We start from the raw sequence: 20,906 nt of genomic DNA on the forward strand, positions 1-20,906 counted from the left end.
GGTCACGTGAACATTGCGGTGACTCTTAGTGATATCATCTCCCAAATCAACTACTTCCATTTTGTTGTGACTTTGTACATCCACAACTGCAGTGCACATATGCCAAGTGGTACTTGCTACGGAACTTGTGGACCAGATAGTGCTTGGCATGCAAAAAAATGTCTTCCTTGATGAAGAGCGTGAACTTTCTATTCTGCAAATTTTGGGTGAAACACTGTACATTTCTGCTCTCGGAGTATACAGTAACACTGAAACTTCTATCATAACTCTTATTGGTATTACCTCCTTGTATTAACGCAAAGTAGACTCATCTTCTGTCTACGATCATTGATTGGACAATAATTTTGTTATGATCCACAACAAATTTTTCTGTTTTCTAAGTTGGGCACAGAGTGGAAATACCAAAAAATTGCTGGCTCAGACTAACTAATTTAATTCCAGTTGATGATTATTAGCAACATGTGATCTCACGTTTATTGCGTCCCTTATTAAACAAATTTTGTTTTTGTACTCCTGTCTTCTTGTCTGTCGACCAAGGTCTTTTCATAGTTAAGTAATGGCTGTGGGTGGCGGCTGAACCCAAGAACCATGTACACATCAGTGAACTGTGACTGGCTCCTTTCATTTTGAGATTTGAGCCATTTGCCCTCTGGATTGGAGAGTTTTTCTAGCAGGCACACAAACACAAAAAGATGTTATGCCAGATGTCCCTGATAAAATGCAAAGTCAACATTTTGTCTCTGAACTACTGTAGATACATGTATTTTGCAAGTGACCAAACAGTCCAGCAGAATGCTGATCACAGAAAGCTTCCATTTCAGTCAGATCATAGAGGTGTTTACCACCCTTGTGTATAGTGCTTGGTCAGTGCTCTGTGAAACTGCTGAACATGTTTGCCAAATTCTGGTTCTGCTACAAATGTTCACAACATTTTAAAGGAGCTCAGTCACGGTTTGCACATATTAAAAAATTTAGCCTCAATTTTTCAAATTCGTTGTTTGTAATCCATGTTAATCTGCTCCATCCTTAGCCATCCTTGTTCCTTTATGGTCTATCATTGTCTTTGGTGTTTTTCTATCTTATTAAACTGTTATTTTCAGGTTTCTTACCATTTAAAGGTAATTTTGTATGTGGCCAAAATAACTCAAAATACTGTGACTGAGCTCCTTTAATTTCTACCTGTATTAACAGTTGAGTACAGTCAAGGATAATATTATTTTGATACCTTCATTAAACATGGGTTAGCACTTCAGCCCTTTTGTTGTTTATTAGCACTGATACATGCTCAAATATAGTTAAAATTTGTAATGAGCCTTGACTACAGAGTGATGGTTGACTCTAGGGGGAAAGGTTTATAATGATCCCATTCTCAAACTGCAGCTTCTTTTGGATTCTGCAAAAACTGACTTATTTGTCTGTTTTCAATTTCAAATAAGAAATTAAATTAACATGTTTGGTCACAATTTTTTTTTTCACTTGAATGGAATGGTTGGGGTGGAGACTGGTGATGCACAACTTGCCAGTCAAAATAGGGTTATAGTTACTTTGTGTTTTCTCCAGTAACTTTGCACTGACTTGTTCAAGGTCCTCAACTACATTGTGTATGCTTTCATGTTGTAATCTGGCGACATTTAAGTTAGCATTCTGCTGAATGATTTAAAAGGTCTGATGTAATTATTTTGATGCTATACCTGTATACCTGTGGGGAAACAAGATTTGATAATGATTGGTATTTTTTCTTACAGACATTTTCATTGAATGATACATTTTTTTCTGACATTCAGATTCATGAAGTAATTTTTTTTTTCACTTTAAATCCTAAATATTGTTTTTTGGGTTTTATATTCCAGCAATACTTGGATCACACATTGACCCAGGAGTGCTTTATAAATCTGACTCTCTGTTTTTATTAAAAATCAATAAGTTGAGTCTTTTAGGTTGAGTTGTGTTAACTAGTAAAGCATTTTCTGTATGTTAAACGTTTGGTACTGATGCTGGAAAGCCCTTTTTAGGGATGCTCCGTAAAGTAAACGCAGGTATTGTATGGTGCAAGATAATTTTTCTTTATTGCTTCAAAAACAAAAGAAACCATTACAATGCCCTGATCAGAAGCCAGTGAAGTGCTTATGCTACCAACCTTGCATCCTACTACAGTGTACGATTATTTTTAATTCTGAGAAGTAAGCTTGAATATAAGCTTATGTACCTACCTATTTCGGCGAAATATAATGTTTGCTGCAAACTATTCGCTCCTGTGCGTCTGCTTGAATTAACTTAAGCTTAAGTGTTTGTTGCAAATGCTCGGGTTTAAAGAAAGCTAAATCGCTGTGGTCCAGGCTCTCGAACACTGTAATGTTAAGGGTACTTTAGTCAGCCTCCCTGATCAGGTGTCACCAGCGGAACTTTGCGGAAAGCAACAAGTTGTCTCGTTTAATATTTTTCCGTGAATTTTCATTTGGCCGAAAGAACAGAAAAAATATCCTCCCCTAATTCATTTCATTAACAGCGATCTGATCGAGTAATCCTTTTCTTTACCGCCTCGAAGGGCCCGTTGTCCCTTGGCGCATATTATTGATTTCCACAAAAAGTACAACAAGATCTAAGAGAAATCCAGTTGCTTGTTTTGAGTTAGGTAAGCTAAATTTTTCAAAGTGGATGCACCTTGAAATGGCGGGAAAAATTCGACAACTAACCGTGACGCTGAGAAGAAAGACTACAACTCCATCTTGATATTCTAAACAAATCCTATTTTATTTCACATGAACAAAGAGAGGCGTGCAATACACTACAATAGAGCATTTATTAAATGATGGGAATTACAATCTTGATGGTATTTAACACGAAAGGAACGCCTAATGAGGAAACAACTTGTCTCTACTCACAGAGTCAAACTCATTTCTGTTTGTTATGTCGACAAACGATAGCGGAGGTTGATCTAATATTTTCAAGATAGGGTTGCCCTGAAGCAAAAAAACAGAAGAATTAACAGGCAAAGAAGAAGCGAAGAAGATCGCGAAAAAGAGCGGGCCAGCACTGGGGAAGGAGGCGAAATAGTACTGAACAATGCCGTGAATTATAGCGAGTCAAGGGCTATAGAAAGGAGGCGAAAGTACCCGACAAATTGACTCTGAAGACTGCAGAACTTTTCAATCATGTTTCAAAATTCGCGCGATGTGATGCTGTGCAGCCGTGCAAGTAAAGTCACATGATTTGGTCAGGTGATGAACAAGAGAAATCAAACGCGCCTGAGTGTTAAGAGAAATTACCAAACGGTGAACACAGCGGAAGAAAGTGGTTGATTCGTTGATCTATCGAAAAGATCAGTTCAGTTCAGTCTTCACAACTTTTGCTGCAAGTTTCTGCCTGCCAGGAAGATTTACACTGACCGAACTGAATTGCCAACTTGCGGTAAGTGACTTTTGTTGTTGCGTTTGCTATGAAAATTAACAAGTTGCCTCGGCGATATAAGCTTATTTTCAATTGGAATCCTTTTTAAAGTCTTCCTTATTTGAAGCCATGCTGTGAGACATTTTATAAATTACATCGTTTTAATTTCGCTCATCTCTAAACAATAACACGCGAGTCGCTTTGTGGAGGTTGTTGTAAGTTGTAAACAAATTAAGTTTTCTGCCGATTTTCGTCGTCAACTTAAGCTTATAACCTCACGTCTAAAAATAAACTTAACCAAAACCGTATTTGTAAACACGACCGGGCGAGTTTTGAAGTTTTCTCTGTGTTAGTTGGCACAGCCACTTCGTGGAAGGCTAAAATGTCTTCTTCTGTTGTTGAAAACCAAGAAAGGTAAACCATTTTAAGCCGAAGCGAACAGGCTTTGCTAAATATTTACTTTTGACGTTCCTATGTGATTACTTGCATATTGTGATTACAAAGTATGGAGATTTCCTCGTTCGTTAGTTCAATTTATTTGGTTTGGCGAAATGCTTGGGTGAATTCCCAGGTTAATTTGGTTGAAGACTGGTAAAGTTACCGCCGATAAAATGACTGCAAAGCTAAATTAAGCCGTCGGCAAAAATACACACTGTAATCTTCAAATTTAAGCGTGAATAATTATTAAACTTTAACACTTCAAGCTTAAACGAATTTTCTTTATCCTTTCTTTTATTCGGTCACCTTTCATTGAGAAGGGATTTGCTGTTGATACTCAGATGTAGTGATATGCACATTGTGTTTATGATGTAGAGTTTAATTTTGTTGTCTGTCCAATTAGTTCGGTTTGGTGAAATGCTTATATAGTCCACATGTCGAGTGGATGATTATGCATGTAAATCCTGTCTGCAAATAAGGCTCTACTTTGATTTTGATTTGCTAGTTCATTTTATTAGTGCCACTGCTTTTGGTTGGGGGTACATGGGCCCTATTTTCTTAATGAGAGGTTATTCCCCAGTGCAGTATTTACACTTAATATGGAAATGTTCCTCAAAAGTGAGATAGTACTAATGAAAAAAAAAAAAAAAAAATGCAAAGAGCTTTACTTGGTAAATTGAACAGTGTAAATGACATTTACATACTTTAAAAAAAATTAGGGCCTAGAAGTTCTTGCCCTGACCATTTCTCGGTAATAAAAATAACTTTTACATACATATATACACAATTTACTTGGTGAGAGCGCTCTCCGCTCTCCACTCTCTCTCTCTCTCTCTGTCTGCTCTCTTCTTCACACTAATTTTTGTATTAACTAACTCATTAACCGAATGTCACTGACTGTTTTCTTTGTTGTGCATGCATACTTTTTTGCTCATCGAAGAAAGTTTCAGTTTCTTCCTGGCTGTTTCCTTTGTCTTGTCCAGTACCAATTCGCTTGTGATATAACTTTGTGAATAGAATGCACTCTCAGAGTGTTCAATCATTGTTTTCAGTGGCTACAGTTTTCAGGATAAAAAGTAATTGTTTTCTTAATTTCCTTTTACTTTGTGCGGGGACCTTTTAGCATGCCCATAATTGGCCCATGGGCATTACAGTAGAATAATTTTCAAGTAAAGAATTAGATCCGTTTTAGTGTTAAGTATTTTTAGATTATTATGAATCAGGCATTTCTTTTTCTTTTTTGTTTTTTATTTTAGTCGCTCGTGATGTTCTATGATTTTACCGACGTATACCATGTAAATGTAAATAATGCACTAGAATTAGCCAATCAGAGTGTGCATTATATCGGCTTTCAACACAAACCATATGTAACAAATGTATGTAAATGATATTGTTATGACAGAGAACTGGACAGGGCAAGAACTTCTCCTTCTTTTGTAAATTTATATATTCATTCCTCTCAGCACTGTCAAAATGTCTCAGGAAGCTTCAGTTTTGGTAGTCCATTGTTTTCCACCATACCTAGCACAGAAGCTCACCAAATCCTAACTAATAACCAACATGTGTGTATATCTGCCCTTTGCTGTGTACTACGTGTATATTCTGTTTTCCTGCCTTAATTGCTAGAGGCAATTTTGATGGAGTTGTTTCAACAGTTTCACTTAAATTAATTTCCAGCAACAGCGCTACATGTAGCAGTGTTATTGAGAATGAACTTTATGGAAGGTTTTAATTTTTTTATTTTTTTTTTTATGATTACAGAAGACAACAAAATATACATGTGTATACATAACCTGATGTTGGTGTTGGTTGCTAATCGTAGTTTCGATTGAGTGTCGTAAAACCAAAACCAAAACCAATTACTTAACAATTAGACTTTTCAGCTAATCTCAAACTGTAGTAAAACCAAAACCAAAACCAAAATAACTGTCTAATTACTTTTGACACTCAACTGAAAACCGCTCTAATAGTCATCCTATTACAGGTAAGGGGGAAAGTTCAGAAAGTTTAGAACATCTCTTCCCCCAGCACATCTTCTGTCTACAGGTGCAATAATTGAGAGGTTACATATATATACGAAGAGTAATGTTAAGTTACAAACTTAACATTAAAATCTGACATTTGAACGCCTCCTTTGCTAAAATTAGTCACAATGTAATTGTTATCACTCCCTGTGAATTCATAGAGATTCCAGAGGCAAATTATCACCTAATGTGGAAGTCCTGTCTTCAAGTGAGGGAAAATGACACAAAAAAGTGACAATGAAAGTAAAAAGAGTCGTGAATGTTGATATGTTGTACATTGTACATTGTGTAAAGGTATTTGGTGAGTGCCCAAGGCATAACATTTCATGTATTGCTTTTTCAGGACAAATTATATAACAGTGACGTTTTAAAAAGTGTGATGGGAAAAATAATGAGTACATTGTCCAGGCAGTACCAGTTTATGGATGGCATATGCAGACAGTAAGAGGAACTGTAGGCATTACTGGGTAAGTTTGTTTTATGCTTTTGACTTCTTGTACTTGGATTTTGTGTCATTTCATCACAAGAACAGGTGATGAGAGATGCAACAGTTGTTGCAATTTATTTTTGAAAGCAAACTTATAAGTCTGCCTATGCTGGATAACAGCCATGTGTAAACTGAATGTAAAGCAAACACACTGTTAAAGATGGGGCAACCCTAAAACCCAGAAACTGGAATCCGGAATCCAGAGCCAAAAACTGGAAGCCAGAAACCGGAAACCAGAATCCACAAATCAAAGAAAACAAGTTCTTCAAATGCTCACAAATTGTTTTGCTTAGGTTTTTGCCTGTGAAAAATAAGTGGCCAAGTAAAAAGGACCTCAATCTTAACCTTTTTTGAAACAGAAATTCCCCATCTGTTGAAATTCGTGCCACTGTTATTTCTAGTGAGGGCTATGATTATGAGAATCTTAGTAAAGTGCATCGTAATTTTTTTCCAAGCACCCTGAGAGCGTCTAAAATAGGCTTGCTGGTAATTAACCGCGCAGCCATGGCCGAGCGTGGTTCAATTGTTCTACTTGTGGTTTATATTTTTTTTGTCAGTGACCAGACCCAAACTTCCTCTCAGCCAAATTTTGAATCATGCAACCTGTGATGTTTATTTGCCAAAAGCTGTTGAAACATTAATACAAGGACAATGTTACGGATATTGTTTTCTTTATTTGTGTGCAAAATATATTTTCTTTTGGATTTATAGAAGCGTTGGATTCGAAGGGAAATAATAAATACGCTAAAAACACTAAAAAAGGTATCACATTGTACGTCAGCCATGGAATGCGCTGATGTTGCAGCTTTCATTTTCGCTATGTGACAAATAAGATCATGTTTACTTTGCAAGTTTATTTCGCCAGAAGCGATGGTCATTAATTTATCTGCAATTTTGCAAGTATTCTTGTGGGTTGCGGCAAAAGAAGCGAATTCTTTGGCTGTTTCATCGCAGCAAGTTAAGAGATGTGAAGAAAAATTAAATATTTGCCGAGGTAAACAAGAGCTTGCCAGAACTTGCAACGTTTAAATTAGTGATAGGAGAAAAAACACAACTGTTCTAAAATTAGCCATGGATAGCGTAAACCCTCTGATTGTGTGACTTGTGTGACTACTTCAGAGCACAAACAAATTAAATTTTGACTTTTCAGGAAGAAAGCTGTTTATTAATAGTGTGACACTCATTTCCTTTTGTATCATTCCTGGGCATATCCCGAGTGAACTTCCAGATAAAGACCATTGCATCATCATAGATTTCACAAAGGCTAAGAGTGATGGTGCAACAAGTTATAACACAGTTTGTGTTGATCAAGTGATGTGTTTACAGTAATCAATGACTCATCAAGGACTGCTTTGGAATGTGCACTGCATTGTGGCTGTAGTGTTAACAAAACAGTTAAATTTTAAAAACATGGTTATAAGATCTAAAAGATCTTGTTGCCATTTTGTTTAATAAGTGATCTGCAATTTACAGGAGGTATAAATTTACCCTTTTTGTCTAGTAGATACTGAACAAGATAGAAAATGTCATAGAGAACAGGATGTCCGTCAGTGACAGCCCCCTGTACATTGACGGTTGCACCCCCACTTTCGAAGTCCAAAGGCTAGCCTGGCTCATCTAAATATAAAATTTGATTTTTCCAACAGATATGAGACTAATTCCAGATCAACACTATTTCCACACTGATACTGTTACAAGTCAGCATTTCATATTCTTGGCGGCCATCATATTAAAACAACTTAAGAAATGTTGTACACTTACATGTACTTCTGTCTGCTTCTCGCTTGCTAACACATTGGACCACATGTTATTAAAAGGTGGTAGAAGACTGCCAGAAACTCACCGCGATAGTTTGTTGTTATTGTGCTACTCACCAGTCTTCTCAGAGCAATTTGATCTAGACAAGAACTGTGCTCTCACCGACCAGGGCCAGGTTGAACAGAAGATGGGTAACTTAGCCTATGAGCAGGCTCTTGTGTTTGGGCCGGGGGCATGAGCGGCAAAGCCGTATCAAGGCACTTGCTCACATGCCAATGCAGAAAAACACTAGACTCTTATTTAGCCTGCTCAGACACTAAAGACAGATACCAGAGCCTGCTTGCAGACTATGAGTAACTCTATCCACCTGAAAAATCACTAACCCTGACTGGATAGTGATTTACCCAATGGATACATGTAGCTTTGTCTAACTTTTGAACAATCAGGCCAGATGTATAGCTAAGGGTTGTTCAGAACTAGTCAATAATTTTTTAGCAATTACAGCTTGTGGCTGAAGTAAAGCCAAGAAAATAAATAACAGCAAAATAATTTTTCCCCATATTTATTTATTAGACACTGCTGAAGTGAATTATTTCTATCATCATTCATAATATCTGGATTCCGGATCCTGGTTTCCGGTTCCAGATTACGGTTTCCGGTTTCAGTGTTTTAGGGTTGCCCTTAACGATGTACATGCATGTTAATCTTGAATAATCTGAAATTTCAGAGACTTTAAAAATATCATGTCATATCTGTCATGGTTCTGAGGTGGAGGGCTGTTACATGTACATGTAAATGTCTCATGCACAGTTTTTTCACTTGTTATGATTCCGCTGCAGGGCTCCCTCCTCCTGTTACTTTGGAATTTCTAATGACTGGCCATGAATGGGTGTTGGGTTTGAATATCTTCTGGAACTGCACATTCAGATTAAGTCAACAAGGACATCAGTATTTATCCTGACAAAGTCTGATTTTCAGCCTGGATGGCCCTTTGATTAGGACTGTGCACATTGTTGTACTGCAATATTCCAGTTTCTTGTTTAAAGCAAATTGCGTGTGCTCTCAAAAGCAAGTCGCCAAGTTCATAACAGTTATTCATGTATATGTTTGCTTTGCATCTCAGGGCAGAGCCTACCACTGTGAAAGTTTGGGTACCATCCCCCTAGTATTTGATTCACTACTGTATACACTCAGTAAACAGCTACCAATGAAGTACACTGTATATCAATGAAAGGAATGTCATCTGTTGGTTATAAATTATAATTGATATGTCTTTGTATGTTCAGTGGTGTTCAAGTAGCAGCTATATACAGTATGACTACGTGTACATTCCTGTTCCTGTCAGTCAATATACGAACAGTGTACACATGGGCAGCCTGAATTAAAACATCACAGATGTTCAAAGCAACGATGGCCAGGTGAGATATTTCTAAAGAAATATAAATTCAAGGTTGCATATAGGAATTGATTTTTATTGAAAACAATATCTTACTGAGTGTATATTCTTGTGTATTAATTGTTGTAGAACACAGAGACCACTATTATGACAGAGATATTAATGTGTAAAAAGTTCTATAAAAAAATGCACTGGGAGCAAATTAAATCATCATAGATGCAGCTTCTGAGAGATCCCCAATATTAATGGAACATACATTGTACATACCTGTAAAGGAGTTCAATAATTTATTACTTAAGATTGAAATGCTTTGTTTGGTTTCTCTATATTTACAGACAACTTGATGCCATAATAATTTCTGCACTAAGTTCATTGAGCAAACTGACTTGGAAGTTGAGTTCTGCAACCCATACTGTGTGTAGTAATATCATAGCTGCAACATTGTGAGGGATACACTGTATTACATTATTAAGAAACACCTATGATACACGTATTTACTAATTATTTAAAGTGTCTGTCAAGTTAATCAGTTTTTCTTAGAGATAATTTACCCATCATGTCATGGTTTAGTTAAATAATTGCCTTTTTGGCTTAAAAATGATATTTATTGTGCTTGTTTTATGTTGCTCTTAAATCAGTTTTGTGATAACCTGCATTGGGCATGGCATAAATTAATATTTTGCCAACACGAAATGAAGAACTGGGTCTTAGGGAAAGTTGCAGGATTAGTATTTTTGTAGAAAGAAAGAGTTGAGAAATTTGTAACATTCTACCGACAGCCTTGCCATTCACAACGTCCAATAAGGTTAATTTGCTCCCTAGTGTTGTACAAATAGAGTTCTCTAATTTATAAATTATTTCAATCTGTTGTTTAAATGATTGCCTTATAACCCCATGTCCAGCTTTGGTGCATGTAGGATATTGATGTATTGTTTATCCATTTTGCTGTAAATTATCTTTCATTGATGTGTCAATCAAAACATATCTTGGATATGCTGGCATTTTCTGACAAATGTACCTATGCCTCATAATCTTTGAGTGCGTTTGGTTGTGTAGTGCAGACAAAATACACGTACATAATATAACTTACTCATATAATTCTTGGTATAATTTATTCATAGCAAAATAATAACAGCTCCTGTAGTCCATAATCTCAGTCGAGAAAAAGAACAAATCACTTTGGAATTGAATAATAAAATTATTATCAGAAGCCTATGCAAAGTATTCATGATCAGCAACAAAATATCATATTTATCGTTCATGCCAGAAGGATTTTGCTTATACTTATACTTTGAGATATGGTGCAAACCCTTTCAGCGGGAGGAGACTCCATACAAAAATGAAAATGGCTAACTATCTTTGGGGATCAAGTTAGAAAACAAAACTTTTGAACTTTTTACATGTGTATACTATTTTGGTATTTTTGTGAGATTTCATTTGCTAGAGATTTGGGGACTGCGTATTTTGTAACCACTGCATTTCAGTCATACCCCACAACAAAAAACTCTGTAAACGTCTTTTGTGCGGGAGTCCCCATGTTAACTAAGAAAGAATATAATGATTAATGACAATGTCTTGTCTTTCTCATTAAGAAAGAACAAGAAATGCCACCAAAAAGCACAGAAGACAATTCTGTGATGTGATCAACATTTTTGGTGGCTCCCCTGAAACCCTTGAAATCATGGCTCTATTTTCATCATCACACCATCTTACACCTAAATCTACTGATGTAGTCCTAGTTCGGGCTGAAACGATAAAATCGTTCGCAGTTTACCTCACGTACATGTACATGTTGGATTATTTTCATTCGTAACAACATTCCAAAAAATAACTGACGAGCTCCGCTTTTAGGCTTGGCTAAATCTATATATTATAGTAAACGTTTAGCTGAAATAGTAAACTTTAAAAAATTGTATCCTTAGAAAATGGGCAACAATCAGACTTTTACAAAACCTCATCCTGGAACATGCTGGTCAAGCGTGTTTGCGCCGTTTGGTCCCGTCAAAGAACCGCTGCCTATGTTGGCATGCTTGTTCGTCGCTGCCCTTGGTCTCTTTGGCATGTTGCTGTCCAGGAGAGTAACCTTGGGAGGCAAGTTTCTGTACTCTGCTATGTTCGGCTATGGCATCTCCAGTCGCTGCTTCCACTGGAATTTTTGGGAGGGCTTCTACCGTGTCTTTGACGTCCAGCTTAACTTCCTCCAGGCCATCAACATTGTTTACATGAGTTGCATCCCCAAAGAAGAACACTTATTTTACATGATATCCTCCTACGTGCTGATCATGTTCTTCTCTATCTACCCGTTCTTTGCTCATGTTTTGGGAATGACTTTAGGGCAGCCCTGGATCTCTTGGATCATATTTGATGGGATTCGGATTTTCGCTTTGATCGGCTGATGATAATTTGGTTCCAATGGGACCACTTGGGAACGCCAGGACACCCAAGTCGACAAGCAATGTTCAATTTAGTGTGGAACACCATCATCTCGGTGGTATTGGCGTACCTCTTCTGGATCCTTGATGAGGTGGTATGTATGAAACAAGGTAACCAAAGTGTCGCCGTTGTCATCTTTGGACACACTCTATGGCATGTGTTCATTGGGTTCGGCTTTTACTACATGACGACCCTTGCAGTCTTCTTACGAGCTCCAAACTTGCGTGTTTACCCTTAAGTCCTCGCCTGGCCCCAGAACAAGCCTTTCGTTGTTTTCGTTGTGGTGCAATACGACCCCAATCTGATGCTTAAGGAAACAAGACCAAAGAAGGAACACTAATTGTCTCAGTTTGTATTGTTATGGTTAGGGACCGATGTTTCTCTCGAGGTAACAATCCGTAGACGTTTTTAAAAAATGAAATCAGTGTAATGGTTTTTAGTGTAAATGCATAGTCCATGCAAGCTCGATTTATGATCAAGCCAATGGATTGAGGTCCTTAAGGAGTGAAGACGAATTAAGGTTTCTTGATCGAATGTGTCTTTGTATTTCCCACCACAGGTACATGTACGCAATGATGGTAAAGCATGCTGTACCCGTAATTCCTAGCGTGCTAGACATACAATAAGTGTTGGTTATTACTTAAAAACGTTCGGTCAATAATATATACATAACAAATGTAGGTTGAACTTCTCCAATTAAAAGCTGTTTATTCTGCAAAGTAAGCCATTACCGTAAAGGCATTATTTTTGTATCAGTGCAAAATGACAAACAAATTTGAGCCAGTTTTGCTGTCTTAACACAAGATTGGCAAGACTACGTTGCATGTCTTCCACATTTTGTGCAAAATTTTCTCATTTGACCAAATGTTACTTAGAACTGTCGTTCTGGGCCAGTTTTCTGTTTTAACTCAAAATTGAGAAAAACTATAATTAAAGGTAGAAAGACCGGACACTTGTCATCACTGGAATGACAGATTTAGAACTCGTCATGTGGAAACAATATTCAGGTCACAAAAGATTGGAAAGTAAGTGTTGAAAGACTTTTAAGTCAGATCTCTTATAATTTTTGCACAAAATAGGGCTGCATATGGATGCAACAGTTTGTTCATGCAGCTGGTAACTGTAATTCAACAAAAGGATGGATATGGGGGGCGTCATTGTACTCGATATGACTCTTAGTGATTATCGTCGACGGGTTACCAGTAACTGCTTGTTGTTCCCACTGCAGTAGTCAGTATTATTGGCTGAACAAAATCCAATCTCATACCCTAAAATTCTGAAAATTCGCCCCCTCCCCCCTTCTATTCATAAGCTTCTCCAAATGTAAGCCCCCTAATTGGAAACTCAAGAAAGCCTCCTGTAATGAGCCATTTCTTATACAAGCCCACGAGGGCTTATATTTGGAAATTATTTTCATCTAAAAACTTAACACTATATACCATATTGGAACTTTACGAGATAAGCCCGACGTGACTTCTCACACGTTAGATTTCTATAAACTATAAACTACGGTGTGAATGGAGATGTTTCTTGGTGTTGCGGACGCTATTAAACACTTAGAGTTAGTGTGGGAAGCAAGCCATGATTATGTGTTCCAATTATATTTTTTTTGTAATCAAGAGTGTCTCCACTGATTTTGGTAATAAAGTGTGTGTTTTGTTGTTGTTGTTGTTGTTCAGCCAGATAAAAATGGTCCTTAGGGGCCACTCTACTGTTCCGTATCTGGTAAACAAGTCCGGATCCTTAGACGTCAATGTGTATACTCAAAGAAACCTTCGACATTATCGCCGTCACAAAGATGCATTTGGATGAAAATAAACAATACACTCCGCAGATCTCTTCAGAAGTAGCTAACTGTCGTGAGTCGTGAGTCATGGCTAGTGTACCATTTTATATGTTCAAGCATAATTTGCACAATCGTGGAATTCAGTGCCTAGTGGTTCCTGGATTCAATTCGTCTCTATTAAATTAAACGATTTTGCGATGTATTGACAGAACCTTACACCCACGACCCACAACAATTAGCTACTCCCGAGGTTTATAACTGACCAGTCATCTTTTGTACAAAGTGAACACGATGTAAACAGTCGATTTGTTTCTAAGCACCCTTGGCAGACAACGAGAACGGTAAAACTATTTACCTTTTGCCTGAACTAAGGTTTTTGAAAACTATGTTTGCCTCGCAGAAGTCCAACATAGCCGAAACATCTCTTGTTCCTTAAGAAATTCATCTATGAAAGCTCGTAAGGCTTACTTTTAGTTTAGCTCATAATTAGCTTAACTGAGTTTCTCACCATGTTCCATGAAAGGATCAAGTTAAGTGGAGCGCACATATGGACTTTTAAATTACATGTCCGCATCCTTAGAGTGTCACTGAAACGAAATTTTCGTACTCTCTTTTATTAGCCCAATTTGTAGTTTCAAACGTGCTTAAAATAATGGTGAACTTTATTTCTGTCAAATCCTAACGGAAAGTGCTTTTTTTAGTTGCTGAAATCGACTTTTTGAGCAAAAGTGTGTCCGGGCTCTGGAACCGAATTTAAGGACCTTGTGACGTCACTGGTATTCACGCAAGAAGCGCTATAGATTCTCTCTTGTTTTCACTTGATTTATTCAAGTCTATTTTTCATATTGTCGATACCTGCTAGTTTTCTACCTTGTAATTTCTGTCCAGTCTTGACAGGAAATACATATCATAAACGTTGGAGGGCGCCAAAGAGTGTAGATTCACCAAAATAAATGCTACAGATAAGAACAGCTCAGTTACTTTTCGAACATCTTGAGTACTCGATTGGAGATTTCGAAGACGAGTGTGGCAACTTTTATATCACGTCCTAAAGCCTAAACACGATATTTCGTCGTCTGTTTTCAGCCTGGTTCTGAAATTTGGATTCTCACGTTTATCTAAGGTCTATTACACAAGGTTCGAATATATCCTCGGCAACTTTACTGCAGCAAAAGCCGTAAGCGCAGCAGCCATCCGCACAATCACGAAGTTATTAACGGTCCACAAGCTTTGAGTCGAGTACTTCTTTGCACACAGAGGGCATCTTTTTATGATACTAATAAGTGAGAGTTCTTGTGGTGGACAAAATGTATCTTTGAAAATTGTGATCCGCAGCAGGGTTTGCTTTATCGCCGCATACGTATCAGTGTAAACGAGGCGGGAATTTCGCTTCTCTTTTACACGTATCTCCCAATTGCAATATTTCACGGTCGATGGATTACTTTGAGTTCTTTAGCACATACTTATGTCTATGATCTTCATTTAATGGTATCCAAATTCAAAGCAATTCGTTTAGTTTACACTCCTTTCGAATGTTTATTAAACAGAATTTGAACTAATTTGCATATATCACCTTTCGCCGTCGACATTGTCACGCTTTCTCTCGTTTCCTGAAAACATACTTGTAGGGTCATGGCAGCTTAGTTTACCTTTATAGTTTAAATTCGCTCCCTCACATAAGAGAAGAGGGTTTCTTAAATTGTTGCTGATTTGATAACTTGTAGGATGTAACAGATACAACTGGACTAAAGGTCACTGTAGCACAATCTCGTCCGCGGTGAAACTCACAAAGCGTTCGGTTTCCTCGAAGCGAAGCGACTCGAAACTCGAAGCGTTGTTGCTGCGATTCGTGCAGCAGCAGTCCGGATAATAATTTCAAAAGCCGCTTTCTCTTGTTTTCATGTCTTTTTTACTTTATGAGTATAGGTATTGTTTAATTGAGTGGTGGCCATTTCACCAAGAGTGCCGATCATTTTGCGATCTAAGAACTCCCACTCGTTTGCTTGCTTACATAAAATATCCTGCAAATATCCAATTAAATAGACTGAAAAGCCCCAGGATCGACTCTCCACCTCTTCTTGTCTAAGGCTACTGTTATTATCTGCTTTACAGCACTGAGATGTCCTTAAGATGTTTTTTGGGGGGCGTCGAACAGTATTCTCTTCTCCCATAATCACTCTAAATTTTCAGCGCGGCATGAGAGTAATACAACCAGTGACGTCACTAGGCTGTTTTGGCCGCGCCAAGATGGCCGCCAATTTTGGGCTTAACCAGCCAACTTCGAACGGCTGAAAAAGCAGTTTTCGCTTACCGTATGCGAAAAAAAAGTCCCCAGTGTTTCCAAGTAAGGTTGAAACTTTATTACTAAGCAAAAATCTCACATACGAAAATTTCGTTTCAGTGGCACTTTAAAAGTCAATGTATTCTCAAAGAAACCTTCGACATTATCGCCATCACAAAGACGTATTTCCGCTTTAGGCAAGAGGTGATATGTTCAAGACTGTCCGCACTTTGTTTCCAATCTGAAGGATTTATTTAACAAAAGTAAAAAGTACGAAGAGTCCGAAAAAGGAAGCTTAATTTCAAGTCTGTAAAACAGCGTCTCTTAATCGCACACACGCTGGACTGAAGCAGAGCGCTCCACTATGAAGACCTATAATAGGTAACATCTGACTGTCAGGAGAACATGAATTATGAACTGCTACCATTGAACATTGAACTGTGAGCAAAAATCTTTGAGACACTTCAAAATAAGCGTTATTTTTCGATGAATTAAACTTTTTAAAATGCCTTTCCAATTGATTTGATACTGTTCACCGTGGTCTCACCAAAGTGCAGCCATGTTGTATATGAACCAGGCTCAACCCACAATTCCTTGTGGCAGCCTGCTTATCACCTAAGTTGAGAAGCCTACAAGAATTGAAAGCTGTCATATGGGTGGCGGTAGAAATGTCAATCAGTCTTTTAGAAAACAAATCGAAAAGCCTATTTATTAATTTCGTTCCACCCGCCATATAGTTTACTATAGTAGTTATTGTTATCTTTCCCGCTCGGTTTTGGTAAAACTGAGTCACTTCTGTCCAAAACGCGCGTGAAAATGCGAGGCAAAATAACTACATTAACAATGGCGAACTGAAGAATTCAGTTAATATATGCGAAATACGTGCAAGATATTCTCTTCGATGGCTACCTGTAACACGAACCAAACTTGTCCAAAGAAATCGTTTAAGAAAAAATTTTTTAGACTCATTTCAGTTGAAGGCGTTGAAGAAAATGAGAGTTCTGAAGTGAGATCAAAGTGCTCTATGAGCAAATCCTTGAATCTCACAGTTAATGATGACTGACACGAGCTTTCCTTTGCGTACTAATGATTCTGACAATAAACTTTCGCAAAGTGAGATCTTTTCCCCGGATTTCATATCCACTGAAGAAAAGTTATTACACCCGGACGATTGAGATAAACAGCTCCCCCCAGAACAACCAATTAATTATAACTAGATGTTTTAACAACCATTTCATTTGAGTTATTTGAGCTAACATTTCCATTTTCAGGGTAACACTCGCAATTACGTAACACGTTGTCCTAGCGATGTCAAACAAGATATACGCCCGCAAAACAGCGAAATTGCTATGGGAACGTAACAAATGATCGACCAACCCTAATCTGCATAATTTGATATACCACTAAAAACCGTATATTGCCTACACAATCCACGGGTTAAAAAATTAAAGTTCTTAAGAGGAAAAATGACATACAAGTTATAATAACAAAACGGATTGCGTAATTTAGCTAATGAGACATGTAGTTTCAATTAGATTAAAATCACAACAGGGATCACTTAAACATCACCTCAAGTAGAGTTTGGACCCCCTCAAGCCAAACAAGTGTGAATGATATTACTGTAAAACGGTTCACAAAAAAAAGGTTTAATTTGATGCTAGCGTGTAAACATTGGAGTAAAATTAACTGAGTTTAACAAGTTATCGCGACACTTTTAGTTATTTTAAGGACTTTAGGAAAAAGGTCAAAAATGCAACCGGGAGGGAAACGTCGTGAACCCTAGGGTTTTAATATCAAACGATGACGCAGGTTTCGTAATTAAGGAAGATATAAACACTGAAAAAATGCTGACAATATCCCAAGATAAACTCAGTTCTAAGGGTTCTTAAACTAACTTACCCCGCAACGCTGAAACTTTAAAATTAATTAACAGTCTAAAATTACTTTGAGTAGCTGAAACACCATGTCTCAGCAGCTAACTTACGTAATCTGTTTTCTTATTATAACCTGTGAGGTTATTTTCCCTATTAAGAACTTTCATTTTTAACCCAAGGAAGTTTACTATGTCTATATTATGGTATCAGGGTTGTTAAGGGCAGGTACACGGAAAAGAAACAAACTGGCAACAATAGCAACAACAGTAAATCGGCGCAGATATTTTAAACGAGAACGCAGGATATAGTTCAGTAGCGCGCTCACTGATAAGTAGCGCGCTCGCTGAGTTAGTGGTAAAAATTTCTTGTCAGTTCCACCAATTGTCAGTCTTCTCACATCTGACGCACCGTTTTATAGGGTGATATTGGAGAGGGCGGTGATTTCAATATTGAATTGCGGTATACCTTAGCCTGTGGGATGTAGTTTGATGCGTTCAGCAGCCCCCAATGTTCTTCTCATTATAAAGCTATGGCCGATCAATGTTAAACAAATAAAATTTGGTTTTGATTTTAATTGTGGTCAGCCGAACAAAAGTTGCATTGTTAATCAAATTAAGTTGACCTGACCAGCTCGAGCGATGTTGATGCAATATCGTTGATATGCTTCAGTTGTAAGTACTGGATATAGGGGGTAAATATCTCTTGAAGCTATTGAACAGATACGTTAGAAAGTACACGTGTTTCTACATTGAAATTCTGCCTCGTGTCAAGTATGATTTTGCCTAGCGTTTTTCGTTGTAACAAAAAGACAAAACCACGCATTTACACCCTGAAAGTTTTTTTCCTGCATCGTCCTCTATCTAGCTTAGCGTTTATTTCGCTTTTCAACTAATATATTCTTGTTTTTCATGTTACCATGGTCCCGCCAATAGCATTGCTCCACCAGTCGATATGTAAATCACACACTCACAATTCTTTGGTTCGCTCTGACGAAGGGCTTGTGCATTTCAATCTTTTACGGTGGAAAATTGACTCTTATCAACACAGTTATTAATCCTACTTCAACTTGGGCCTAATAATAATATCAGTTTTTGATTCCGGGTAGTCTTAATATTGATAATGGATAATGACTTTTCAGAAATGACCTTAACTCTTTAAAACTACGCCTTGATGGTCACTCTGTATATTGAGCCATTCCACTTGGGAGATAATCTTATCACTCTGAAGTGAAACGAGTCAAACTATTTTTACACTATTATCTATTAAACGAAGACAAGAATAATGGGCAAGCCTCTGGTTTAATTGGGTTATCACCAGTCCTCAGACTTTTCTCCATGCTAGTGTGAGGGAAAGATTATTATTCTAGTAGAAGCGCTACCTTAAACAGAATGGTCCATGAGCGTGAATGCCAAAAGCGCTAGGGCTTTGAAATAATTCGAATATGCTCAAAGGGACCGATCTAACCTTTTCGTCCTCGAGGGAATCGGGAGTAAGCATTCTATCTGTGGTCTCACGCATGAGCTCTCCCCTCTTGGCGGTCCCCTTTACCGAAGGATACCTCCGAGTAGAAGGTGATTAACTTCTTAAAGCAATTTCCTCTAGTGCTGTTTCTTATGCCAGTGTGCAGAGAGTTTCTAGCATCTGGTTCTGTGAATGAAATCCTTTCGGTATCACCACTTAGATTAAGGCAGAGAGTGTAACTATTCACGCCTGGCGTTAATTAAAATGAAGAGTTTGATTTGGTTTTAAGGTCATTCCTCACATTTGTATTGCCCATCCTTACTGCGCATAATTTATGGCGTCATTAGCGCGCGCTCGTGCACGCGCATATTGAAAACATGACGGATTTGCCTTGATATTGAGCTCTTTCAGTTGAAAAATGGCTCTAGCTCACCAACGAGCATGGGCACCCCAATTTTTTTTCCAGTCATTGTAATCAACTAATCATAAGCTTCGCATGAGGAAAGACTGATCTAATTTCTATTGCTGAAAATTGAATAAATAAGAAAAATAGCAGATACACTGTGGTCTTTTCTATTTTGCAGTCGGTTACCACGTCAAGAAATTTGGTTCAAATTTTTAATCAAGGATTTAGCTTTCTGTCTGAATCAAGCTTAAAATGTTTATTTGTGTCCGACACAATGTATTGACTGTAGTTTAATGCGTTTTGTTATGAGTCTGGGCTCACAAAGATTTTACAATTACTGGGAATGCGTTTTTATAATAAGCATTAAATAATGCCAAAATGGGGCATTTTCAATGCCTCACTGCTCCTTAATGAGCATGGGCACCCCCCTTTTTTATTTCAAAATTGAAGTTATCATATGACAAATATTCAGTGGAAAAAGTTTGAACAAAAATCTATTGTCACTTTTATTTCAGAGGAATTACCTCGAGGAACTGGCTCCAACCTTTGTCTTCATTGTTATGTTTCAATAAAAAAGTACCAGACTCCAGTCTGCATCTTTTTCAGTGCTATCATCCAATTAATTAGGCCAACCACGCCAGACGTGAGGTGATTCAGGCGGGACATCAGTAGACAGACTGTTGTGTTAAACGACGGGTTATGATTCTGAGACTACCTCACGTAAAGTTACAATACAACACAACAACACGAAATGAAAAGGACCGCTACTTTATCTGACACTAAAACAATATTTTACCAATTTTCTGTATTTGTATGTCGCATTCAAATTTCTGTATAACATCCAGAAACTTGATCGATCTGTTCATGTTTTTTTTTCTTCCAACATGGTCAAGGCGTTTTAAAAACCTCCAGTCCTTGTTTTACCCATCACGATTTAGTCCACGGATATTTTTTTTTCTTTTTCCAGCAACTGGATCATATACATATTGCTCGTTTCAGCATTCTTTGACATAGAGGCGAAAAGAGGCTGTGGGCGTTCTATGTGGTACAAACTAACCATTCATTCCAGTAGCTTTGTCTTGCAGTTTCACTTTTTCTTAACATGTTCACATGTGTGGTCAATTCACGTGCATATGCACGCGAGGGCACACAATTTTAGAGCCTTCATCATACGA

General features: G+C 37.7%; 1 long non-coding RNA gene across 1 annotated transcript; it reads left to right on the forward strand.

The window, feature by feature from the left end:
• The first annotated feature begins 1,927 nt into the window (after positions 1-1,927).
• On the forward strand, positions 1,928-13,584 carry LOC110047343 (uncharacterized). The gene is made up of 5 exons (XR_016206417.1): positions 1,928-3,408; positions 6,193-6,316; positions 9,381-9,512; positions 9,826-9,933; positions 11,413-13,584. It is a non-coding gene; the product is annotated as an uncharacterized LOC110047343 (long non-coding RNA).
• Positions 13,585-20,906: the final 7,322 nt, after the last annotated feature.

Source organism: Orbicella faveolata, unplaced genomic scaffold, assembly GCF_042242905.1.
Source record: "Orbicella faveolata isolate gen_17 unplaced genomic scaffold, um_ofav_v1 contig_14, whole genome shotgun sequence".
NCBI classification, from domain to species: domain Eukaryota; kingdom Metazoa; phylum Cnidaria; class Anthozoa; order Scleractinia; family Merulinidae; genus Orbicella; species Orbicella faveolata.